Genomic DNA, 26,890 nt, shown 5'->3' with positions numbered 1-26,890 from the left:
TAAGTGTGATTCAATCTATCTTGTTCTTGCAACTTGGTGCAATTCGTGAATCCAAGTTGTGTTTATCAATCTATGAGGTTTATTCATTACTTGTGTAATCCGTGAATCAAGTATTGATTATCCTTTTTATGTGTTTGTTCATTCAAGTTCATTAGTATTTTGCTATTGTTCTTAAGCGTTCTTCGTTGTTCTTGAGTGTTCTTCATTGTTCATGCATGTTCTTCATTTTGTTCATGCATGTTCATCATTGTTCTTGAGGTGTTCTTATTGAAGTTGGCTCATTCAATCCGTCCAAGCCCCAAAATCGCCCCACACTAGTGTTAGTCCACTTTCCATAGTGGTTTGCTCCATCTTTCATGCCTTAGCCGCCCACCCTAATTGCCAATCAAGGTTCCTATAATTTAGGAACCCTAGTTGACCCATTCCATACTCCATAGCCAGCCATACACATCATCTATCATATCCCAAGATTTTAGGAAAATCATCTCCAAGATTTGAGGGAAATCATCTTCCAAGATTTTAGGAAACTTCCTAAAATCTCTCCTCCATCAAATTTCGGCCAACCCTAGCCATTCCCTCCACATCACTCATCTTCAATCCTAGCCACCCATCTTACCTTTTCCAAACCCTAAACACATCATCCAAACCCTAAGCCTATCTTCCAAGAGGCGCCTACACCATAACACTCACTAGTGCAGTGCGCCCATCACCCTTGAACCACACCATCACTCTTCATCTTCTATCACTCCATACACCAATCTTAGCCTAAACACTTAACCCCACCATCCCCAAGTGGTCATATTGACCACCTTTGCACGTGAGCCAAGCAAGAGAGGAACCAAGGTTCGGTCATCACAAGGCCACCATTGGCGTGGAGGACTCGGTGTTTTGGGTCTAGACCGAGAACCCTAACACTAATTGGTGCTTTCATTGAAAGGATTCTTGTTTGGTGATTTTGAGAAGTTCTCACTTCTCCAAGAGGTAAACAACGCGATAACTCAACCTTGTGAATTTGATTGGGAGGTCCACGGAGGACCTCGACATTGTTTACTTTCTTGTTGCTTGTTAATTGTTGAATTGAAGTTTGGGGGGTTGAGGTAGAGGACGGAGTTTTGTTCTTGAAGGGATCAACCACCCTAGAAGGTGGAGGATCCAAGGTTGGAAATTTGCTTATGCAAGAGGGGTTGCCCACCCACAAAGGTGGACAACTCAAGGTTGGACTTGTGAGCCCATCCTACCGCCCATTGAAGTGCAAGTTGCTGTCCAAGGCTACACCAACCAGAAAATTCAGTTTGCAAGACTAGTTTGCAAGAGTTTCAAGACGCTAGTTTGCAAGCATCATGAGTACAAGCAATCAAGAGGCCGAGTTGATCAAGAGTTCCAACCGGGAACGAATTGAGGTACTTGAGGGGGTCAACACTAGAGTCATGGACATCCTAAGTGAGGTCAACACCACTATGGCCGAACTTAGAATAGCTATGAATGCTACCACCCGTGATAGTGAAGAGCATAGAAGAGCTATGGAGACTATGAGAAGAGAAACACATGAGAGTATTGAAAGAATTGAGAGAAGGCTTGTAGAAGGCCAAGCCCCACGGCATGATGATAATGCACAAAGGCGTGATGCTTTTGTGGATGGTGTTGAGACAAGCGTGACCGAGTCTTTGCATGATGCGATGCATGAGCCACCAAGAGTTGAATTGAGAAGAGGTGGGCGTGTAGAGCATGATGATGTTGCTGTGGAAATGTGGATTTATGGTGGAAGCCACCATAGAAGTCCTAGCACTAGAGGAAGACATCATGATGTGAGGTATGAGATGCCTAGAAATGAAGATAAACATGGGGCCGAGAATGGGTATGAAGAGGAGAGGCCTTGGGGCCATGAAAACCGTGATGATAGAAGGCCTTTGGGCCATGAAAACCGAGAGGAGAGAAGGCCTCATTACTATGACCAAAATGGAGGCAACCATGGAAGAAGGTTTGATGATGGAATCCATGATGAGAGGAGGGGAAACCGGACTTATGACCGGGGACCCAAGAGACCAAAGATGGACTTCCCTAAGTTCAATGGGGGGGATCCATATGAGTGGTTGATAAAGTGGATCACTACTTCCGTGTCTATGATGTTCCAAGGAGAGAAAGAGTGTTAACGGCTTGTTTTTACTTGGAAGGAAAAGCTAGCAAGTGGTGGAGGTGGATAAGAGATCAATATGAGAAGGATGAAAAGAGGTTGGGATGGATCGCCTTTGAAAAAGAATTCTTGATGCAATTTGGGCCTTCACCAATTATCAACCATCATGGGCAATTGGCAAAGTTGAAACAAGAGGGAAAAGTAGACCATTATATTGAGGAGTTTCGGCAACTCCAAACCTTGGTTAGGGGTTGGTCCAAAGAGGCACTAATTGGTACTTTTGTAGATGGGTTGAAACCTTGGCTTGCCAAGGAGATAAAGTTGAAGCAACTAAGAAGTTTGCAAGAAGTTATGAGAATGGCGGAGATTCTTGAAGAGAGCACTCACATTGAGAAGCGTCATTCTAAGGATATGGGGAGCAAAGTTTCAAAACCTTTGCAAACCAAAGTTCCTTGGAAAGGCAAGGAGGGAGAAGCGAGTGCATCAAAACCAAAGCCATATGAAGTGAAGAAGTTGTCTAGAGAAGAGGTCCAAGAGAGGATAAATAAGGGTCTTTGTTTCAAATGTGGTGACAAATGGAGCAAAGAGCACAAGTGTAGGGCCGGGCAAGCATATGTGTTGCTTGAAGATGAAAACAATGAGGTAGAAGATGAGACACATGAAGAGACATCTAGTGAAGAGTTGGAGCAAGAGAGGGCTGAATCTAGTGAATCACTAGGGGAGGCCGAATTGTCCTTGAATGCCATTTCAAGTGTACCTAGACCCACTTCAATGAGAGTTATGGCATGGGTAGGGAAGTTTGAGGTGACTCTTTTGGTGGATAGTGGATCCATCCACAACTTTGTCAACTCCAATATCGTCACCAAGATTGGGATGAAGTCGTGTGCCATAGATACATTTGAGGTGAAAGTTGCAAATGGAGACAAGTTGAAATGTGAAGAAATTGTTAAGGAAGTGAAGATGAACATACAAGGTGTGAGGATTGTAGCCGATCTTCATGTCTTGGCACTTGGAGGTCTTGAGATTGTATTGGGCAACGCTTGGCTTAGAAGCGTTGGAAGAGTGATCAATGATTATGGGAAGATGACCATGGAATTCAAGCTTGGGACCAAGAAGCATATGTGGATAGCTTTGATACCTAAGGAAGAGAAGCCTTGTGCGGCTTTGATATCCGAGGAGAACTGCTTGTTGTGGACTACTTATGAAGAAGATGATCCCATGTTGATGGCCTTGAGTGGGCCCGAATGGAGAGTGTGGGACAAGATTAGAGAGGCAACACGCCTTGATGCATGGGCCTCGGAGATTATTGAGCTACTTGATGCCCAAGGTGGAGGAGTGGTTGGTTTCAAAGTAAGAGACGGTCTCATCTATTACAAGGGGTATGTCTATGTCCCTAATGTGCTGAATTTGAGGAAAGAGATTCTTGATCACTTCCATAATAGTAAGGAAGGGGGCCACTTGGGGTGGCTAAGAACCTACATTAGATTGAAACATTTTTTCTATTGGGAAGGGCTCAAGAAAGAAGTGAAGAAGATGGTAGTCGAGTGTGATATATGTCAAAAATCCAAGTATGACACAAGGCCACCATCTGGATTGTTACAACCATTGCCAATTCCAAACAATATTTGGGAGGAGTTGTCAATGGATTTCATTGAAGGCTTACCTACAAGTGGGGGTTATGAAATGATCTTTGTGGTGGTTGACCGACTTAGTAAGTATGCACACTTCATTCCTCTCAAGCATCCATACACGGCCAAGAGTGTGGCCAAGGCCTTCATTGATAATGTAGTGAAGTTGTATGGGTTCCCTAAAAGTATCGTGTCGGATCAAGATAGAGTTTTCATGAGCACATTTTGGAAGGAATTGTTTGAGTTGCAAGGTAGTAAGTTGAAGGCTAGTTTCTCATATCATCCACAAACCGATGGACAAACTGAAGTTGTCAATCGAACACTTGAACAATACTTGAGATGCTATTGCCATGAAGAACAAAAGAGATGGGGAGAGTACCTTACATGAGCTGAGTATTGGTATAATACTTCATTTCATGCATCAATTCTAAGAAGCCCGTTTGAAGTAGTCTATGGGAGGTCACCACCCATGTTGGTGAACTATGATCATGGGACGGCTAGAAACAATGAAGTTGAGCAAGAGTTGATGACTAGAGATGAGATCTTGGTCAAGGTCAAGAAAGAGCTCAAGAGAGCTCAAGAGAGAATGAAGAAGTATTATGATGAAGGGAGACGTGTAGTTTCATTTGAAGTAGGCGACTATGTCTACTTGAAATTGCAACCGTTTGGCCAAAAGACCTTGAGGAAGAAGATGACTATGAAACTCTCCAAGAAATACTATGGGCCTTTTAAAGTATTGGAAAGGTTGGGGGAGGTAGCTTATAGATTGGAACTTCCCCCATCATCTAAACTTCACCCGATTTTTCATGTGACTTTGTTGAAGAAGAGGATTGGGGACCCGAGCCTTATTGTGGAAGAGCTTCCTAACTTTGATGATGAGGGGAAGATGTTCTTACAACCAAGAGCGGTTCTTGAATATAGGATAGTGACTCGAGGGAGGACAAGGAGGAAGGTATGGCAAGGGGTGCCGAGAGAGGAGGCATCATGGGAGGATTATGATGACATGGTGTCGAGGTATCCAAATTTGATCCTTGAGGAGAAGGATGTGCTTGAAGGGAGAGGGAATGTCATAGCCCCCAGGAGATTTGCCCGGGGCCACACCTCAGCACGACCCATGGAGGGTCAGGACAATCACATGGCTAGTCTGCTTGCATGCCTTGGCTTAAACCATGACACGCAGCGGGCGAGCATGGAGGCTACTGACCGCGCGTAGACCATGCATGCAGGCTTGCGCGTGCCCTTGAGCGTGCATCTGTGCGCATGCATGCGTGCCCCCACACCACCTAGCAAGGCTAGGGGCGTGCCCCCACAGGCACTCCATCCAGCGCACAGCTCCAACCCGTGCCTTGCAGAGCAGGTTAGTGGCATACCTCGCGGCGTGCCATCCAACGCATGGCTCCAGCCCATGCCTTGCGGAGCAGGTCAGTGGCATGCCCACCAGGCATGCCATCCAGCGCATGGCTCTAGCCCATGCCTTGCAGACTTAGCGCCCAGGCCACCAGCCTGGGCCATGCCGTGCACCATCATGGCTTACCTTCAGCAAGCCATGCCCATCATGCCGTGCACCACCATGGCTCACCTTCAGCAAGCCATGCCCACCATGTCGTGCACCACCCTAGCTCACCATCAACCAGCCATACCACGCACCACCATGGCTCACCACCCAGCAAGCCATGACCGCACCACCTGACCATGGGCCAACCTGACCACCGTGCACCACCTAGCCCACCATGGGCCATGCATGCCACGGCTAGCCTTGGTCCATGGCCATTATCTTGTTATTTATTTTATTTATTTAATTTGCTTTATTTATTTATTTTCTAGGGACCTATTGGGAGTTTCCAATTTGTTTTTCTTATAAATAGGACCTCCTTCATTTGCTTTAGAATCTTTTGGAAAACTCCTAAAGGGAAGACTCTTGTTTGAGAGATCACAAACTGGTGCCTTTGCACTTAGGCTTTTTGGGTGCAATTCGTAAATCCCAAAGAGAGAATCACACTTTGCAATTCGTGAATAAGTGTGATTCAATCTATCTTGTTCTTGCAACTTGGTGCAATTCGTGAATCCAAGTTGTGTTTATCAATCTATGAGGTTTATTCATTACTTGTGTAATCCGTGAATCAAGTATTGATTATCCTTTTTATGTGTTTGTTCATTCAAGTTCATTAGTATTTTGCTATTGTTCTTGAGCGTTCTTCGTTGTTCTTGAGTGTTCTTCATTTTGCACTCGAGTGTTCTTCATTGTTCATGCATGTTCTTCATTTTGTTCATGCATGTTCATCATTGTTCTTGAGGTGTTCTTATTGAAGTTGGCTCATTCAATCCGTCCAAGCCTCAAAATCGCCCCACACAAGTGTTAGTCCACTTTCCATAGTGGTTTGCTCCATCTTTCATGCCTTAGCCGCCCACCCTAATTGCCAATCAAGGTTCCTATAATTTAGGAACCCTAGTTGACCCATTCCATACTCCATAGCCAGCCATACACATCATCCATCATATCCCAAGATTTTAGGAGAGTCATATCCAAGATTTGAGGGAAATTATCTTCCAAGATTTTAGGAAACTTCCTAAAATCTCTCCTCCATCAAATTTCGGCCAGCCCTAGCCATTCCCTCCACATCACTTATCTTCAATCCTAGCCACTCATCTTACCTTTTCCAAACCCTAAACACATCATCCAAACCCTAAGCCTATCTTCCAAGAGGCGCCTACACCATAACACTCACTAGTGTCGTGCACCCATCACCCTTGAATCACACCATCACTCTTCATCTTTCATCACTCCATACACCCATCTTAGCCTAAACACTTAACCCCACCATCCCCAAGTGGTCATATTGACCACCTTTGCACGTGAGCCAAGCAAGAGAGGAACCAAGGTTCGGTCATCACAAGGCCACCATTGGCGTGGAGGACTTGGTGTTTTGGGTCGAGACCGAGGACCCCAACATACCATCACTCGACGTTGCAACTAAGCCTTTTTGTTTGCAAACTTCTTGTTCTGTACAACAATAACAATAGCATTGGTAAAACTACGAGCAAATGAAAGAAAAACTAAAGTATAAAATGAATTTATACATGAATGCCATTTGCTTGTCTGCAAACCAATTTCTCTGGTTTTTTGCAAACCAGTTTAGAGTCTGGGTTCTTTCCGTTTTCGTGATTTCTTATAGTCTTTGTTAAGCAGACGTTTGACTACTTGGAAAACTGAGGAATTTAACTCTTTGTATTCGGTTCCATGTCGTTTTGGTTTCCAAGGAATTAAAGCTAAGAAGTTGTATTCACCGTATATGGATACGAAGCGTTAACTTTTTGACTGTATGGATGGCATTAACTTTAACAGAAAATAATAAAATCTGTTAAAACAACAAAAATAGGTTTAATAGCCATTTTTTATATATAGAATATATATATATATATATATCTTGTCATGCATTTTACTCCACGCAGCTATCATTAAAATAAAATCAAATATAAAAATAAATTAGTAAAGTTTTAAAAATGTTAAGTGTAAAACTCAATTTGTAAATTATTTTTTATCAACCAATAATATGATATTTAAGATTAAAAATATTATAAAATTATGCACAAATATATCTCAGTGTGAATAGATATTAAATTCAATAATATAAATTATATCTCATTATTTCTATTCAAATTTTAATATTTTAATCCAATAATAAAATATTTAGAATGTACTTTCACATACTCATCAAGTATATACTCAAATCGAAATTTGCTTGTATTAAAATGTTATAGATATATTGAATGCTATGTATTTCTTTTTTACATCACTGCATACGATGCAGATCAAGCCGAATTCATTTCTGAAACATGCATGTGCGTAGATGTAACTATATATGATCGTCAAGTGTACGTTAGCATGCATTAATCCGCGCGTCTTTGTTTAAATGTTTAAATCCTAGCTTGCCACAAGTTAATTACATGAATTTTTACATCCAATGCGTGAATGTTATATATTTACTATGAGAGAGAAATCCCTGGTCTCCCAATTAAATGCTAAAAGATAATTAATTGTTCAAACCGTTTTTTGAAAATATCTATTATATAAATTATATACACTATAAGAAATAAGCTCATTTTCGATACTCAAAATTGCCAGAAATACTATGAACAATAGCCGCTATTGACCAATTCTGGCTACTTTTAATCACCCACAAATAGCCGCTTCAAGAGAGTAAAGTAAAGATTTTTTCGATGACTTTAAAAATTTACAGAAATACACATCAATTCTGTAGATAATAATAGCTAGAAATAAGATAAAATTATGTCGCAAAGAATTTTTTAAAAATATGCTTGTCACCAAATTTATTTCCGGCCGATTAGTTTCGCCAAAAATGCTTAAAACCAAATTATTTCCTCATTTTGTCATACATGGTTTTTTTCGCCCATTTTTATTTTTTTCATGACAGGTTCTTGCTTGCTAATAAATTAAAAAAGTACAATTCAACCATGTTCCAATAATCGAATAAAAAAGGTTATGTATGTACTAATAACTTACCTTGCTGTAGCAGTTTGACTAGACATTAAATGACCAACAACTTTTAAGTGACCAATTGGTGGCAAGAGAAACGTGCATTGACATAAGCTACAAAATATCCTCAAAACATAACAATACACCACGTACCTACCCCACACCAATAAACTAATGAACAAAATCTTATATAGGTAGGAGGCATTTTGTTAATATATTATATTAACCTTCATATCCTGACCAAAAGTCACAAAAAGTTATTTCTCCTCCAAAATGAGTAACTAACTATGCGGGCCCGTGAGTCTCTCTATGAGATTCTCATTCGGTCTTCCTATCTGACTCATATTTCTCCATAAACTTGTCGTAATCGGCTTATTTCTCCATTAGTTGCATGATATTCCCTTGTAAGTTATCAAGCTAACCTTTATAATCTAAATCAGCTTTTCCAAACCTTCTTGCATGTTCAGTTAATTATGTTATTCGGGTATCAATTGCTTGTCTAGATGACTTAGGAATAACTATCTCGCCAAGCCCCTTTACATACCTTGATTTGTGGCCAAAAACTTCCTCACATATTGTTGTTGCAGCCTCCTTAGTCCACTTCTCAAGCTCTAGCCCTGACATCTTTACAGCCATCTCCAACTATCAACCATTGGAAAATCACACATGTTAGTAAGGGATATGTACTTATACCACACAAAATTATTTGGCGGTCTTTGACTCCATCTAAAAAGTGTTTTAAGAGTTTCTCTCAAGTATAAGAGTTGTTAAGTAGTAATAGAGAAGTCCCTAAGTCATTTCCTCAAGGAACGGTTAGTCTAGGTTGTAAATTCATCCTCTATAAAAAATAAAAGAGAGTTACTACCTTAGGCTATCTACAACGGTATTCACGATGTAAATCGATCCTTTTTGGATATTCTTAAGAATGCTTTTGTTTCCTTTTGTATAAGATGGTGAATGAATGCTAAAGAATATGCAAGAAAAGTGAGGAAAATAATGTGTCAAACACAAGTGGGGAGTAAAAAATATTTAGTTCGCATATAAGAAGTTTTGCTCCAATGCACCTTGACGCTACTTCAATCACTCCCGTTCAATAAGTGGATTTGTAAGTATGCATTGAATCAATTATGGTTATCCTCGTTTAAGAAGCTAAACACAATCATCAACGTCGTCTAATCTAAACTACCCAAGAGATAAACGGAATATTGTGAAACTTACATTCTAAGGAGCATTTTATCAAACACCATGTGTACAATTTTGAAACTCAATATTTTCCATTCCCAAGAGTTCGATGTAACCCAAAAAAGATTTACACTACTTAGAATCGTTCAACACCAATTAATATAATCCAAAGCACAAATCCAAATAACCTAAAACAACCCAACGTAAGCCAAGCAATCCAACAACGCATGAAAATAAATCCAAATGCTACTGAGGGAAAAATTGGAAACCATAGAAAATGGATCCAAACACAAGTGACTACTGAAAGTATTTCGCTAAAATGAAAACAAATTGAATGAGAACAATTTAAATGTAAGTGCAATGTAACTAAGAGCTTCAATACAACTACAAGTCTTGGATTCAAGAAAAGAAATGTAAAAACCAAAAATGGAGGGAAAATGGGTCTTCGAAGTCGGTTGAAACACTCTAGCAAAAATTAAATACTCCCCTCCCCTTTCCTTTCCATTTTCTTCCGTCCTTGAGGTAACAAATGAGTTGCATTTTATGCATATAGACCAAAAGCACAAAAATTGGCAACAGGCGTGACCTTCCTATCCTATGTAACTTCCTACTAGCAACAATTGTGTGTCCAAGAAAAGAAAGAAAAAAGCACGCTCTGCTATAGCTAGATGGAACGTTTGGTGTAGGGCGTGAGTGAGCCTTCGTTTGACTTTAATTCCCGTGTGAATTTTAGGGGTTGTAGCTTGAAGATGTAGGGGCAGTATCGTGTTGCCCGCTTGGTATTTGTTTTCGGTAAAGTGAGGTATGGGCGTTCGAGTTGGGGCCTCCGTGTGGTGAGATTGAAAATGCCGGGCACGTGATGCTTCTAGATGTTTGATTGCATGAGCGTGAGTGACTCCTGTGTGAAGTCTGGGCATTCGAGTTGGTCTAATTTATGTGTGGTGCAGGAGCTGTAACATGAAGTTGAAAATGTTGGGGCCCGCATTTGACTTGAGTCTGATGAAAGTGCAGGCCGTTGAAGTGTTGCGTATGCTTCCTAAATGTGAAACTTCAGGGACTGTAAAGTGAGTCTAGGTGTTTCAAGGCCACGTGCTTCGTGTAGCTCACTCAAGCCCACCTACATCATAATAAATGCACCTCCTCAATTTCGTTTAATATATTCAAAATTAAAGATCATTAAATAAGGTTGTATCAATTGAGTTAGAATTAATTTGTCAAGATTCAACAAATTCAATTATTAGTAAGATAAATATGATTAATTCGAATTTAAATACAAAATAATTGTCATATTATATCTCAAAAAGTGTGAATTTATTGGATTTGTTACAACTATGATATTTGTATAATAAGTTGTATGCTATTGTTTGTAATAAACCATGCGATCCAACATCTGCCTGTCATGCATCTGCATTTTTTGTAACCGATATTTGTTTTGCATGATAAAATACGTACTATCTGATCCTTGGCTTGAACACCTGAATTTTGTGATCATCGATGCATGCTAATGCACCTTCGGGAGGAATAAATTATAATGGTGAGCATGCAACGTCCCAAGTCGAAGGAGCTTTTATTTCATGCGATCTCCATCAAAGGAACCAACATAAAGATGAAGCAACGTACGCACGTACGAACGATAAATACGGGTTGTGCCATGCACAGTACTGCAATGAAAAATCTTACAACCACGCATGATGCTCACAATACCAACAACTACCAACCAACTTATACGTACAATCGGCAACGATAATTAAATTTCGATCTTTGTGTCAAACGTACCTCGCAGATTCGAAAAATATTTAAGAGTAATGATAGGATTAGTACTATCTTAAAATCTTTTTACTACGTACTCTTAGTCTATATGAAATTTTTATTTTTTTATTATCTTTTTTTAAGTATTTTTTTAATATCATTAATCATTAAAAATAAATTAAAAAAATATACAATTTTATTAATAATCATTTCCTTAACCATCATATGACTTTTTCCATTATTTGATACATATGACTTTTTTCATTATTTGATACACATGACTTTTTCCTTTATTTGATAAATATCTATATACCAATAAGTTGCCATAAGAGGCAGATGTTGTATAACTTTTTTTTACCAGTTTTACCCCTGCTTTTTGTAACTATCTACTGTCACTCAGTCTGATTTTTTGACAATTTTAACCCTGTTTTGCATTTATTTTACGTTGGTGCCCTCTGTGTCGTTCTGCTTGGGGACATTATTGTGTGTTTTACGCTTTTATCCTTACTTTTGTTATCGTAATTCTGTATTTTTCTTGGTTTCCTTCTTATTGGATTCCAATTTGTTTAATTTTTCTAATTTGTTTTATTTTTCCACCGCTTCCACCTCCTACCACTTGGTATAAGGCTGATTTAACCTATTTCATTTTATACTGTTAACTGTCTGGTAAAAAACACTCGCCTCGTTGTTAGGCTTTGCAGAATGTTTTTCTCTGCTTCTCGGTTATGAATTTGCATCTCCATTCTCAAGTTTCGCAGGTATGTCTCTTTTAATGTTGGCTCTTTGAATTAAACGTTTTTGGCTATTTATTGAGTTATTTATTTATGTAGAATATTAAATTGTTAGAAAAAAAAAATCTTATTCTAAAATTTGTTGGGATTGATGGACGAAAAAATACAAAAGGAAAGAAGAACAATAAAAAGTTCCATCAATGTTTGGATTTTAAATAACTAAAAGAAAGAGATGACTAAATCTGATCACATTTTGCATTTGTGATTGTACTCTTGCTTCTGGCTGCTTTATCTTTCATTTTGTGCTTGCTTTGGCACACACATAGACGGTTTTTGCTATGGTGAGATCTGCATGAGAAAGATAGTGGTGATTTATTGCAATGTTTGAAGAAATTTTCAACTATGAATATAAGAAAACACAAAAAAAATCCGGTACAGAGTGATATAAGGGAGAGGATGAGATGCACATGTAACTGAAAACGCAATAGAATCCAATGTGTATATAAAAAATTGAAAAGATTAGATAAGAACTTAAGATTTTAATTCATCTGCGTGGGGAAAAATAGTTTAGCAAAAGGCCCGAACCACGATGATATACAGATCTCTTAAAAGAATTTGGAGCGACAGGAAAATGATTTAGAAAAAAAAAATATAAATTGAGAGGAACTATACGAGTGATAACAAAAAAAGAAGTTGAAACAAAAAAAAAAAATAAGGAACTAGATCTGCTGGAAAAATGCAAAAAAAAAAAAAAAAAAATAGTGAAAGGAAGATAAAAATAAAGATGAACCGAAGATTTAAGAAAAGAAAAAATTTACAAGAAAATATTAAGATTTATTGTTTGCCATGCATTAAAAAAAAAAAAAAAAAAATTAGTTATTAGAAGATGGATATGCCAAAGAACAGAGTTAGTAAGAGGAAAAACAAAAAGTAAAGATGAATTGAAAGGGAAAAAAATTAAAATTCAGACCTGAACATGCTCTGTTCGGGTATGTGTGGATCTGTTGGCATCCATGCAAAAAAAAAAAAAAAAAAAGAAACGTAACAAAAACAGAAAAAATGTACATCAACTCATACGTGTAAGAAATAAATAAATGGCAGCAAAAACAAATGAAAGAAACCACAACTTCGAAGTCCATATACATCGAACATAATTTCTTTTTTCTTTTTTTTTTTCATATCTGAGATAGAACATCAGATTTGTGAGAGAAAAAATAAAAATAAACGTGAATCGGAAGGAAAAAAAAAACATAAAATGCAGATCTAGACGTGCTGTGTTCAGATTTGTGTAGATCTATTTGGATCTATGCGGAGACAAGAACATTATAAACAAAAATGTAAATCAATGTATACATGTAACAAATAAATAGATGGAAGCACAACTGCTAAAACAAACGAAAAAAATAAACATGAATCGAAAGAAAAAAAAAAAACATAAAATGCAGATCTGGATGTGATGTGTTCAGATGTGTGTAAATCTATTCGGATCTATGCAAAAACAAGAACATTAGAAACAAAAAAAAATGTAAATAAATGCATCTGTGTAACAAATAAATAAATAGAAGCAGAAACAACTAAAACAAACGAAAGCTTGTAAGATTTCAAAAAAAAAAAATGTTCAGAGAAATAGAATGAAGGCAGGTGAACGAATAACACATGGTGGATCTCGTTTGTGTTTGTTGAGAAGAAGGTGAGGGAAGGGAGGCAGTACGTAAGGTTCCTGCAAGAACCTATACTAAACCCACCAAAAAACTCATACAGTATGTATTAAGAATTCAATCACACATAAGACACACACAGATGGAAAGTAAGGCAAGATTCAATAGTGAATCTTGCAGAGAATCTTCGAGGGATTCTCAACCTCCAAGAACTAGAATTCACACAAATATTCGATACAATCAACCAGTGCACTCCTACTTATATACTGCAGTTGTGAACACTTAGCCGATAATTGTTTCTTTAATCAAAATGCAGACTACAAAGAATAAAATGCCACTAAGAATTACAATACTACTAAATGCCTCGTTTTATTAATTCAAAACGCAACCTATCAAACACTAAACGACTTATTCCCTTTAAAACACATCATTTCACTCTGCTTCCCTTTAGTTAAAACCATTACTACAACTCAGCCACTTCTCACTGCACTTCCCCTGAACTGCCTCACCTTAGCACCTCTTCTAGCCTTCCCACAAAGCACCCGTGACAATCTCCACCTCTTCAAGGCCTTGCCCACAAGGCACTTGTGACAATCATAAAACTGTGCCCACCAAATGAGGATACAAGGACCACAACTTGTATAAGGATTCCCATGAGTTATCTTCCATTTCTGTTCCAACCCACTTCACTAATATCTCAGTAGCTGCACGATTGCCATCCTTCTTCATTCTTCTCTTAATAATCATTTCAGATTCAGGCTAGATACTACCTTCATCATCAACCGGAGGAAGAGTGTCCAAAGGTGTAATATGATCTCCTAGTTTTTTCTTGAGACAAGAGACATGAAAAACTAGATGAATTTTCGATGTAGGAGGCAAATTCAACTTGTAAGCTACTGTGCCAATCTTCTGAGTAACTTGGAAGGGTCCATAAAATCGAGGGGCAAGTTTCATATTATGCTTCATAGCTACTGATTTTTGTCTATAAGGCTAAAGTCTAAGAAAAACCCAATCTCCTTGCTCAAAACATCTTTCTGACCTCTTCCTATCAGCAAAGACTTTCATCCTGTCCTGAGCCTTCTGTAAGTTGCTTTTAAAAAAAGACAAAATCTGTTCTCTTTTCTTCAAATGGTCACTACTGCAATATTAACAGTAGTACATGCTACATATGAGAGTAATCTAGGTGGTGGCATCCCATATAAGACCTGAAATGGAGAAACTCCTGTGGAGGAGTGCATAGATGTATTATAATGTCACTCAGCCATTGGTAACCAAGTACTCCAACTCCTTGGTTTAGAACCAGTATAGGCTCTCAGATAAGTTTCAACAACCTTATTTAATGTCTCGGCTTGACCATCAGTTTGAAGATGGTAAGCTAAGCTCATATTCAAGATGGTACCCTGCATTTTAAAGAGTTCTTGCCAAAACAAGCTTGTAAAAATACATCACGATTTGCAATAATGGTTCGAGGCAATCCATGAAGTTTGAAAACTCCAGAAAAAAATACTTATGCCACCTTAGTTGTTGTGTATGGATGTGCCATAGGAAAGAAATGAGCAAACTCAGTCAACCTATCCACCACAGTTAGTATAACTGTCATACCATTAGAACTAGGAAGACCTATAATGAAATCCATAACAATATCCAACCAAGGACTTTGGGGAATAGGTAAGGGCTGAAGTAACCCTGTAGGTAGCACATTTTTAGATTTATTTACTTGACAGGTATGACATTCTTTTATCACTTTCCTAATGTCTTTCCTCATACGAGGCCAATAAAAGTTGAGCTTAGCCTTTTGTAGTGTCTTACAATACCCACGATGACCAGCTTCTGGACTATAATGTATATGCTGTAATATTCTTTCCTAAAACAAAGAACCAGGAACTATAACCAATCTTCCCTTTTTCAAAAGCAGGCCTTGTTGCAAAGTAAAGTCTTTAGGAACCTGTCCCCCTTGTTGAAATTCATCAATCAAATGATTCAATTCAAAAGATTCCAAATAACTTTTCTTAAGATCATCTATCCACATAGGAGTTGGAAATGAAATCAAAGCTAATGTAGTTGAATCCTCTTCCATCTTTCTAGAAAGTGCGTCAGCCACTTTATTGTCTCTCCCCCTCTTGTACTCAACTTTAAAATCATACCCCATGAGCTTTGAAATTCATTTATGTTGTGCTTCTGTAGCTACTTTCTGTTCCAAAAAATGCTTCAAATCTTGCTGGTCAATTTTAATTTTAAAGGGCAGACCCAACAAGTATGGTCTCCATTTCCCCACTGCACTCACAAGTGCCAAGAACTCTTTCTTATAGGTTGATAAGAGTAAAGCTTTACCCTTAAGAGCCTTACTAAAGAAAGCTATAGGCTGGCTGTTCTGCATTAACACAGCTCCCAATTCCACTCCTGATGCATCACATTCGATTGTAAACTCCTATGAAAAATCTAGCAACTTCAAAATAGGAGGGTGTGCCATAGCATTCTTGAGTCGTAAGAAAGGTTTTTCAGCTTCCTCAAACCAAGAAAAACAATTCTTTTTCAACAACATGGTTAATGGGGCAACTATTGACCTATAATTCTTGATAAACTTCCTATAATACCTAGTTAAGCCAAGAAATCCTCTTAAAGCCTTAACTGTTTTAGGAAGAGGCCATTCCATCATGGCTGAAATCTTGGGAGGATCAGCTTTTACACCATCTCTAGATATAAAATGGCCTAAGTAGTCCACTTCCATGACCTCAACTCTACACTTGGACCTTTTTGCAAACAAAGAATGTTGCTGTAAAACAAATAAAACTGTCTTTAAGTGTACCAAGTGTTGAGTTAAATTTTGGCTGTAAACCAAGATATCATCGAGAAACACCAACACAAATTTTCGAATGAAAAGTTTAAAGACATGATTCATTAATCCTTGACAAGTGGTAGGAGCATTAGTAAGCTCAAAAGACATTACTAAGAACTCATAATGGCCTTCATGAGTTCTAAATGCTATCTTAGATATATCTTCCTCCTTCACCGTTATTTGATGATAACCTGACCTCAAATCAAATTTAGAGAAATACCGTGCTCCATATAACTCATCAAGGAGCTCATCAATCACAGGGATTGGAATTTTGTACTTGATAGTTTCCTGATTGAGAGCTCTATAGTCCATGCACATCCTCCATGTGCCATCAGCTTTCTTTACAAGGAGGACAGGTGAGGAAAAGGGACATTGACTTGGTCTAATCACACCATTAGACAACAAGTCTTGGACAATCTTTTCTATTTCTATTTTCTGGTAGTGTAGATACCTATAGGGCTTTACAGAAATTGGAGTAATGCCTTCTTTCAAGACAATTTGATGATCAAAAGGTTGAGGTGGAGGCAACCCAACTAGTTCTTCAAAAATAGATTTGAACTGTTGCAAAACTTCTTCGACTTCTGGTAAGAACTGCCCCTTCTCTACAACATTAACATTCTAAGTAGCTACAAATTGTAAGAACCACCCTTGTTGCCCAATAAAAGAAGATTTCATCGTGTTAACCCCAGCATCTATATGCACCTTCCCCGACAACAACCCTTGCAAGAGTAGCTACTTCCCACTAATTTGAAACTGCACTGACATATTTGTAAAGTCCCATTGAATAGGACCCAATGTTTTGAGCCATTGCACTCCCAAAATAATGTCACAACCCCCAAGAGTCAAAACTTGAAAAGGAACCAAAAACATAGTTCCTTGAACACTTATCATTTCCTCACATGTACCTTGACTAACTATGGTAGTCCCATTAAACACTTCCACTTGAAGACCTCCATCTTCAACCACTCTCAAATTGGCTGCTTCCACCACCAAGGATCCAAGAAATTGTGAGTACTTCCTGAATTTACAAGAATCTCACAAGAAAAAGACCCAATCTTGCCCAACAACTTCATTGCATTGTTGTTAACACACCCAGAGATGGCTTGAATTGAAACCTCAAGTACCTCAGACTTTTTTTATTTTTTTAACAAATCTGTCGATTCTTGCAACAATTGTGGCTCAACTTCCTGCACCATGTCTACCACCTCCTGGTCATCCTCAATTTCCCCATGTAAGAAATATACCTTAGGATTTTGGATTTTTACACACATGATTGGAATTCCACTTCTCATCACAGTGAAAACACAATCCTTTCTTTCTCTTTTCATCCATCAAAGAACCATTAACCCTTCTCAAAGGAAACATATTCTTGGGACCCTTATTAGCCAACTCAATAGGACCCAAGTTATACACACCCTTTTCAGAATAATGGCCATTCTGTCTCCAAGATTGCCTACAAGATAAGACATATTCTTCTTGCAACTTTGCCAGGCCAAAAGCAACCCCAAGATTCAATGGATTAAACATTTTTACAGGTATCCTTATCTCATCTTTTAATCCACTGATGAAACAACTCATCTTATGCCTCTCGGATAAACCTTTGAGCTTATTTGATAAGGTCTCAAATTGTGTTGTATACAAACTAACAGAAATAGTTTGTCTTAGTCTAGTTAAAGCCTCCATTGGGTCATCAAATTGTGATGGCCCAAACCTTCCTTGTAAAGCCACTGCCAATGACTCCCACGAATTAAATTTTCCAGATTTCAACCCATTTTGATACCACACCAATGCTCTCCCTACATATGGTGCGATGCCACCATCAACTTCTGATGGAATGGTACTTGAAAATAATCAAAGTACTGATTGGCTTTAAAGATCCAACTAATCGGATCAATTCCACTAAAATGTGAAAATTCCAGCCTAATACTTCTTTGGAAAATAGCCCTTTCCCCATGATTACTAGGCTCTCCAGACACCTCTCTTTCTCTAAAAGAATTAGCATTCATAGATTCAATCAAAGAACTCAATACATCTGAAACTCGATCTAACCTTTCTGTTATACCTAAAATTGCTTGTTGATGACCTTCCAACTGCTTCTGAACCAATTCTTGTTGACCCTTCAATGCTCTACATGTACCTTCAGCCATCAAAACCTTGTTTTCAAGAATCGACCTTTGCTGATACCACTTGTAAGGTTCCTGCAAAAACCTATACTGAACCCACCAAAAAACTCACACAGTATGTATTAAGAATTCAATCACACACAAGAACACTCAGATGGAAAGGCGAGATTCAATGGTAAATCTTGCAGAGAAACTTCGAGGGATTCTCAACCTCCAAGAACTAGAATTCACAAAATCTTCAATACAATCAACCAGTGCACTCCTACTTATATACTGCAATTGTGAACACTTAGCCAATAATTATTTCTTCAATCAAAACGCAGACTACAAAGAATAAAACGCCACTAAGAATTACAATACTACTAAACGCCCCGTTTCATTAATTCAAAACGCATCCTATCAAACACTAAACGACTTATTCCCTTTAAAACGCATCGTTTCACTCTGCTTCCCTTCAGTTAAAGCCGTTACTGCAACTCAGCCACTTCTCATTTCACTTCCCCTAAACCGCCTCATCTCAGCACCTCTTCTAGCATTCCCACAAAGCACCTGTGACACAATACAGATGCAAATGGAAAAGATGAGAGGAGGAAGAGAAGAAAGGTGAGAAACAAGGAAAGGTAGACAGAGCGAGAGAGAAGGGGAGAGCGAGAAAGGCAGTGGGGGGCGAGGAAGAAGGATCTGGAAGGGTTGGGAGAGATAAGGATGTATTTATAGTGGCCGGCTTGATTTTATAGGGTTGGGAGAGATAAGGGTTGGGAGAGATTAGGGGTTTTATTTTTTTTTTCTCCACTATGAAACGGCGCCATTTTGTGGGTCGGAGTAGAGTGCTTTGTTCTTCAAAGCGTTAATACGGCGCCGTTTTGGTGTTTTTGGCTAGTGGGTGGACTGGGCTTTGTTAATGAATTCAAGCCTACCATTGGGCCAGCTCTTTTCTTTTTTCCAAATAGGGAAAAAACTCATTATTACATATTTGTAGATCTAGCTAGCTAGCATATGGTTTATTTAATTTCTTTCACTGTGAGTTGGAATTGTACATAAAGTTATATTAAAATTTTAAAATATTGAAAAAATAAAATTTAGCTTATTGTAAAAATTTATTTCTTTATTTTATGTCTAATATTTATTCCAAAATTAATAGTAATTTTTGAAAAAATTTTGGATTTGTTAGTGTCTTATGGAGAAATACAAAAAATAAAATGCCTGATGCTTTAAAAAAAATGAATAAAGATTAGGTCTCATTAAAGACAGTTTGGAAATTTCAACTCGAAATTTATAATAAATTATATTAAACCTACTAAAAAAAATTTGTTAAAGTGTCAGTTTGAATATTACAAAAAATCTTATTTCTGACTGTAAAAATTTTATACTGTATGTTTAAACGGTGTTGTATCATGTTGTGGTAAGCTATACTCTTAGCTTAATTTACTTAAAAAATTTTGCCTTGTATGTGAAAATTAGTTGATCTTATGAAACTTTTTGACCTTAATTATGAACGTATATGCTGTTCATTTTTTTTTTTTTAAATTAATATGATAATTGCTCATAAATTTTTAATGAGAAGATATGAGCTTGCCCTTTTCTTTTTTATTTTTACAGTGCTGTCTTCCCTTCATTTTCCACTTTAATAATTAATCCATATTTAATAACAATATTTGAAAACTTTTGCAATTTCATTTAAATGCAATTTCTCAATTAAAAAAGTTTATGTAAAAAAATTTATTGCATTTGTCATTTAAATAAAATATAAATTCCATGCTGGTTTTTATTAACATATTCACGTTATATATATGTCCAACGTATTTTTTCTTTCTATTCATTTAGTGTATGAATCTCGCTTTTGATCGTAAAAATTTTATGCTGATCATATGGTCATTTTTGTTTGGATAGTATCCCAAATGTTCGTAAAGTTTTAATGAATAAATATTAACAAATTAAATTCTAATATTAACAAAAAAGTTTGTAGAAAATTTATTACAATTCTCATTTAAATGCAATTTCTCATCTAAGAAAATTTATCTAAAAATATTTATTGCATTTTTTATTTAAAAAGATTATGAATTTCATTTTCGTTTTTAATGATATATTATTGTCTCTTTCTTTTTCATTTGGTATGTGAATATTGCTTTTTATCGTAAAGATCAAGTCTATGCTAATTACGTGGTCTGTTTTATTTGAATAATATGACAAGTGTTCATAAAATTTTAATAAATAAGTATTAACAAATTAAATTATATTAACATTATTAAGAGATTAAATTCTAATATGTTAATATAGTCTTATTTAATGAGAAATAAACGATGTTATGAAACTTTTTGGCCTTAACTATTAACCTATAGTCTGTTCAAATTTTTTTTTTTAAATTAATATGATAATTCCTCATAAATCTGTAGAATAAGGTAAACCTTGCCTTTTTATTTTTTTATTTTTTGCAGTTCTTTGTTCCGTTCAATTTCTGCTTTAATGATTAATCCAAATTTCATTTAAATTAATATGGTCCAAAACGGTGCTGTTTCTCACCTTCTTTTGGGTTGGTCAGTGGGCTGGACTTCATACCTGAGTCCAGGCCTAGATATATTGGCCGGCAATATTTCTTCATTTATTTATTTATTTATTTTTATTTTATTTGAAAAAAAAAAAAAACCACATTGTAGCATATTTGTGTGCCTAGCTGTTAACACATGATTTATTTATTTTTTTTCCCGCTTAGTGTATGGATGGTACATTAGGTTAGGTTGTATTGAAAATTTAAAATATAACAAAATTTAAAATTTACATTGTTGTAGATTAATTTTATTTATAGTGGGCTGAGCAGGACTGAGCTGAGCCTTTTGTTTAGAACTGAGAAAGTGAACTTTGGGCTTTATTCTTTTTTTTTTCTTTTTTCCTTATATGTAAAAAATATATATTCTTATAAATCATTTTCCTTATAAACCTATAGTTCCTTTGGTTTTTTTAAAAAATATACTTTTTTTTTGTCACTGTTTCATTTCATCTATTTTATACTATAATGATTAGTGCAAGGTTAATAACAATGTTTGGAAACTTTTACAATTTCTAATTGGGGCTTAGGCATAAAATTATGTAATGAGAAATTAGACCTTGTCCCTAATATTTTGGGTGCAAGTTTAGTTCTTCTGTTTGTTTATTGAATTACTTAGATGGGAAGCAGTTAATCTAAAAATCTTTATTACATTCCTTGTTTAGGTTAAACATAAAGTTCCTGTTCTTTTTAATAATATATTATCATATATGTGTAACATATATATTCTGTACGTTACTTCTTTTTTTCCCCAATTAAAAAAGTGACACATTTACATGTTTGTTGAACTGGCCGGCTGTTAACACATTCATGTTTATTTAAATCCTAGTTTATTTAAATCTTTTCGTTTAGTATATCAATCTTCGTTTTAATTATAAAAATTTTATACTAATTTTAGGCAGCATTCGTAATAAGGCTGTATATTTGTTAACAACAAATCGTTTTGTCCGTACATTTTCTAGGCTCATATAAACAAATGTATGTATGTTTTGGAAATATTCTTTGTCCGTATGTTATCTGTTTCTTTTCATTTAGTATATGAATCTTGCTTTTAATCATAAAAAACAAATGCATGCTCATTACATAATCTGTTTTTGTTTGAATAATATAACAAATATTCATAAAATTTTAATAAATAAGTGTTAACAAATTAAATTATATTTACATTATTAACAGATTAAGTTCTAACATGTTAATATTGTCTTGTTTAGCAAATAATAATATATTATCAAAGTGGTTATGTAATGTTTTATAATATATTTTGCTACAGCAGACTTGCTTTTTGTGTCCTTTTCTTTGTTCTCTTCAATTTGCTGGCTCGTGGTCTGCTCATTTTCCAGTGATCTTTCGTTTGTTCTCTATCTACAGGTATGTTTTATTACCTTACATATAAATAAATGTTCTTCTATTTTATTTTATTTTTGTATTATTTTATGGATTGATTTGTGTATGACATTTTACAAATAAAAAAGATTGTTATTATAATATTTGCTTTGATTTGGTTATTAATCATGTCTTGTTATTTATTATAATATTTCTTTATGCTTTAAGGATTGGTAATTGCAAGATTGTTTCTTTCTTATATGTTCATTCCTATGTTTTGTATGTCTGCATGCATGTTTGACAAATTGTTATTTATTTCTTATTAATCTATCAAACCACTGTAAAATTTCTAATTGGTGGTGAGAATGCCATTTGGTAAGACGATTTTACTACATAAAACATTAAAATTTCGTAAAATCTATCTTCGTTAATTTTTATCTAAAATCCTTTAATAATAAATTTTGAAGATTCTAGAAATAACACTACAAAAAAAAAAAAAAAATGGTACACTGCTCAATCAGAGGAGAAGAAAGAAGAGCTGCATCGAAAAAAGAGACAAAAGTACGCTGAGCTGAAAGAATATGGAAGTAAGAAAAAACAAACAGATAGTATGCTAAAGAGATTTCAATGTAATGTATCTTATAATTCAAACGATAATGAAATTATTTGTACAAGAGAAATTGGGTCTTCTTCGAATATTAACACTTCTGATAATATTATACATAGGAACGCATCTACTCTATCTAGAATAGAAACTTCCAACTCTAGCAATATTCTAAAAACTTCAATAGTTGGTACCTATTCAGACGAATATTAGAGACTGTAATTTTGGAGGCAAACCACTTACCCTCTGTGTTTTCATGCCAATTTAGCATTGATGCAATAACGGGTACTAATCATAAGGGGTATTAATCAAAAGTTCACTCAAATGTGGGAAATAATTACCACATTTTATCATGAATATAAAAAACTGAACATTGCCAACCGTTCTAAGGGCTCTTTGATGAATTGGTGGTCCACATTTAAAAAATGGATAAATAAGTTTTGTGCATATGTAGCACAAGTATAGTCATTGCACTCGAGTGGTGCAATGGAGTAAGACAAGGTATGTACCCTAAAACCTTTATTTATGCAATTTGTGATGGACTTACTTATGAATGTTAATATTTCGTCACCTTTGTAGATTAAGGAGGCAAAGGTGCTGTACAAAGAGATGCTAGGGTGTTATTTCACAATGGAGTACTGATGGTGTCTTCTGAGACACCAACCAAAACAGCAGTAACACATCTCCACCCTTGGTAAGAAGAGAATGTCACAAGAAAAAGTTTTTGGTGTTGTTAATGTTGACATAGCCAAGGAGGATGTAAAGGTTCTTAGCGAGAGACCTCAAGGCAAAAAAGTTGAGAAAGAAAGGGAGAGAAAGCGGAAGTCAATAGAAGGCAACAATGGTGAGATCAAGATTGCCTTAGCTAAAATGACCGAGGATAGAGCAACGACCATGGAAGAGCGTAGAAATGTTGTGTTGAAGGCAGACCTAGTGATTCAGCTGAAATATTGAATATTTCATACATTTAGAACCAATACTTTATAATTCTTTCATGATATTATTATTGGTTTTAGATGGAAAAATGGTTAATAAGCATAAATACGAGTTGTGATTTTTAATTAATTCATATCATGTTTATGCTTAATTTTTATAACTTATGATTTAATTGGGAAATATTTCCTCATATGCACAATACAACTATGTTATTTTATTCTTTTTTTTTTTTTTTGAGTTTCTAATTTTCTATGGTATTTCTTTTCTTGATTTTGGAATGTTTTTAAATGAGAGGTGTCTCTCACATTGTTCCCAAAATCTACGGATAAAAGGGCTAGAAATGAAATTCTTTTCTTTAATGCAGTGTTTTCCCTTTCAGCTTATGCCCTTTTTATGTTTAACATGCAGTGAAATAGAAAAGGGTAGCATTATAGTTTCTCGTTTTAGACATGACACAGCAGGGGGCAGCTGGCGAGGAGAGTGATTTACGGAGATAGGTTTTGGATGACACACGCAAGGCAGCTTTCGTCTAGGGAGCTTCGAATATGAGGAAAAATTTCAGCCAAGGAAAGAAAAGGCTTACTGCTAGGGGCACACATAGCTGGAGACATAGGGGACTTATGGACGCCGAACACAGCAAGAGAGAGAGAGAGAGAGAGAGAGAGAGAGAGAGAGAGAGAGAGAGAGAAGACTTTTCATTTGAAAAAATGAGGGATTTTACTTTCTTGGTCTGGGAGAACACTGCACGAACCAAGAACAAAAAGCAAGACACGAGGGAAAAACAAAGGCCCTTTCCTCTCAAAATGGAATGCATGCCTCTGGCTTATGGGCAAAAAAAAAGTGAGACATAGCATGTAGAGTAGGTGGGGCTCTTGAAAGTAAAACAAAGAAAGGAAAGACTAGGAGAGGACTTTAGGACACTTACGAAGGACACTGGACGAACTAGACAGACTAGATGAATAGGGCAAAATGAGAGGACAAGCTGTTGGGTAGTGCACGAAATGCTCGGGTTTGATGGAAGCAAGCTTTTGGGCGTTGGTGGAGCTGGTTTTCTATTTACGAAAAGGGAGCTTCTGGGTTCTTGGATAGAGAGGCACGAAGGTGAAAGCTAGGTCAAGGAAGAGATTGGACGAAAGGGTTCTTACACAAGAGCAGGGGAAGAAACACTTGGGGAACACTTTGTTCTTTCTCTTGGATAGCAGATGGAGAGTTCTACTTGAGAGCATGACAGCTGGGTTTAAGAGAGAGTTTTTGGGCAGAGAGAAAAAAATGCAAGAGCTTAGTCTTCGGGGGCGAGGAGCAAGAAAGAGATGCACTATAGCCGGGGAGAGATTGATTTTTCTAGTGCTGGGTCTGGGTTGTAACTCGAAATGCTGAGGGACTTACAGATGGGTGCTTCCTTGCTTTTCGCAAGGATGGTTTCAGTTTGAGGGAGTTTTTAGCTCTATCTTCTCTCCATCTTTGTTTTCTTTGTAGGGTTATTTATTTATTTATTTTTTTAATAAGAAAATTGACTTTTATTCAAATAACCAACATTACATCAAAGGCTCATCCCAAGTGGTCTGTGTAATAAAATTAGGACATGAATTCTACCACCTAACTAAGTCTTCAATATGCCATGCATATCTAGCCTACTTATGAGTTGCTTCATTTGAACTTCTTCCCACATGCTTGATCTCACAACTTGGAAAATACTTCATCAACCTCTGAACTTCATATACCAGATTGCCAAATTGTGTCATAGTTTCTCTGCACTCATCACTTCATTTACTAGTAGTAGGGAATTAGATTCAATAATTAAGCTTGCAATGCCAAGAGGAATGCAAAATTGCAGACCACCTCAACTCAATTTCAATTGGGTCATTAACTTCTCTTTCCTTCTTACTAGCTGATAATAACACCTCGCCTTTGTCATTTGGTAGTCATTCCAACACTAGTACTACATTGATCTGCAAAAGTAGCCCCATCCACATTTAACTTCACTGCTCCATTCTAAGGTGGTCTCCATCTACACTGCGGCTGCATACTCTGATCTGTTAACTCATTCACTGCTTGATATTCCAAAACCAAAGACAAAGCATAGTCTACTGTTATACTAGGACTGAGTACTTGATTCTCATACAATTGTTTGTTCCTTCTATACCATAGGCCCCAAGCAATTAAAAATAACTTTTTAAGTTCACCCTGCTGCCCATCTGCTACACTTTCCTCATTGTCTACAAAAAATCAATTTGCTCTTCTTCCACTCTTAAACCATGAAAATATTGCTTCCAGCAATCTTTGATAGAGGGGCATAACAATAGAGCATGATTAACATCCTTTTCTGCCCCATCACACCATGAACATGAAGCTTCCACAATAACCTTCTTATCTCTCAAATTCTTTTTTGTTGGCAGCCCTTCCTTGTGAGCCTTCCAAGCAAACACTCTAAATCTATTTGGGATCTTCAACTTCCAAATATACTTCCATATCTTCCTTTGAGCTTCAGCATTTGAGCATTCCCCACCTTGAATAGATTGTGCACCATACTTGAAAAATCTGTAAGCACTTCTCACACTAAATAAGCATCTCCTCTCATGTTCCCATACAATACAATCAGGTCTACCTTATGCACTTGGCATTATTTTAAAAATTTCTGCTGCTTCTTGGGGTGGGAATATGGCTGTGACTCTCTCTGTATTCTACCATTTGGTGTGAGAATCAATAAGGCTTGCCATTCTATCTTCTCCATGTGCTAATTGTCTATGGGGCTGAGCTTGTACCAATTTATGATTTGGCAACCAATAATGAGACCAAATATTAATTGATTGGCCATCCCCTACCCTCCATCTACATCCATCCATCAGCTTTTGTTTTAGTTCCCATATCCCTTTCCACACATAAGATGGAGCTGACCCAAGCCTTGCCTCCTAAAAACATGAATGTGGGAAATACTTTGCGTTGAATAACTTA

The sequence above is a fragment of the Carya illinoinensis genome, chromosome 12 (genome assembly GCF_018687715.1).
Source record: "Carya illinoinensis cultivar Pawnee chromosome 12, C.illinoinensisPawnee_v1, whole genome shotgun sequence".
Lineage (NCBI taxonomy): Eukaryota > Viridiplantae > Streptophyta > Magnoliopsida > Fagales > Juglandaceae > Carya > Carya illinoinensis.
The sequence above is the reverse complement of the archived record's forward strand: the minus strand, read 5'-3'. Positions refer to the sequence as shown.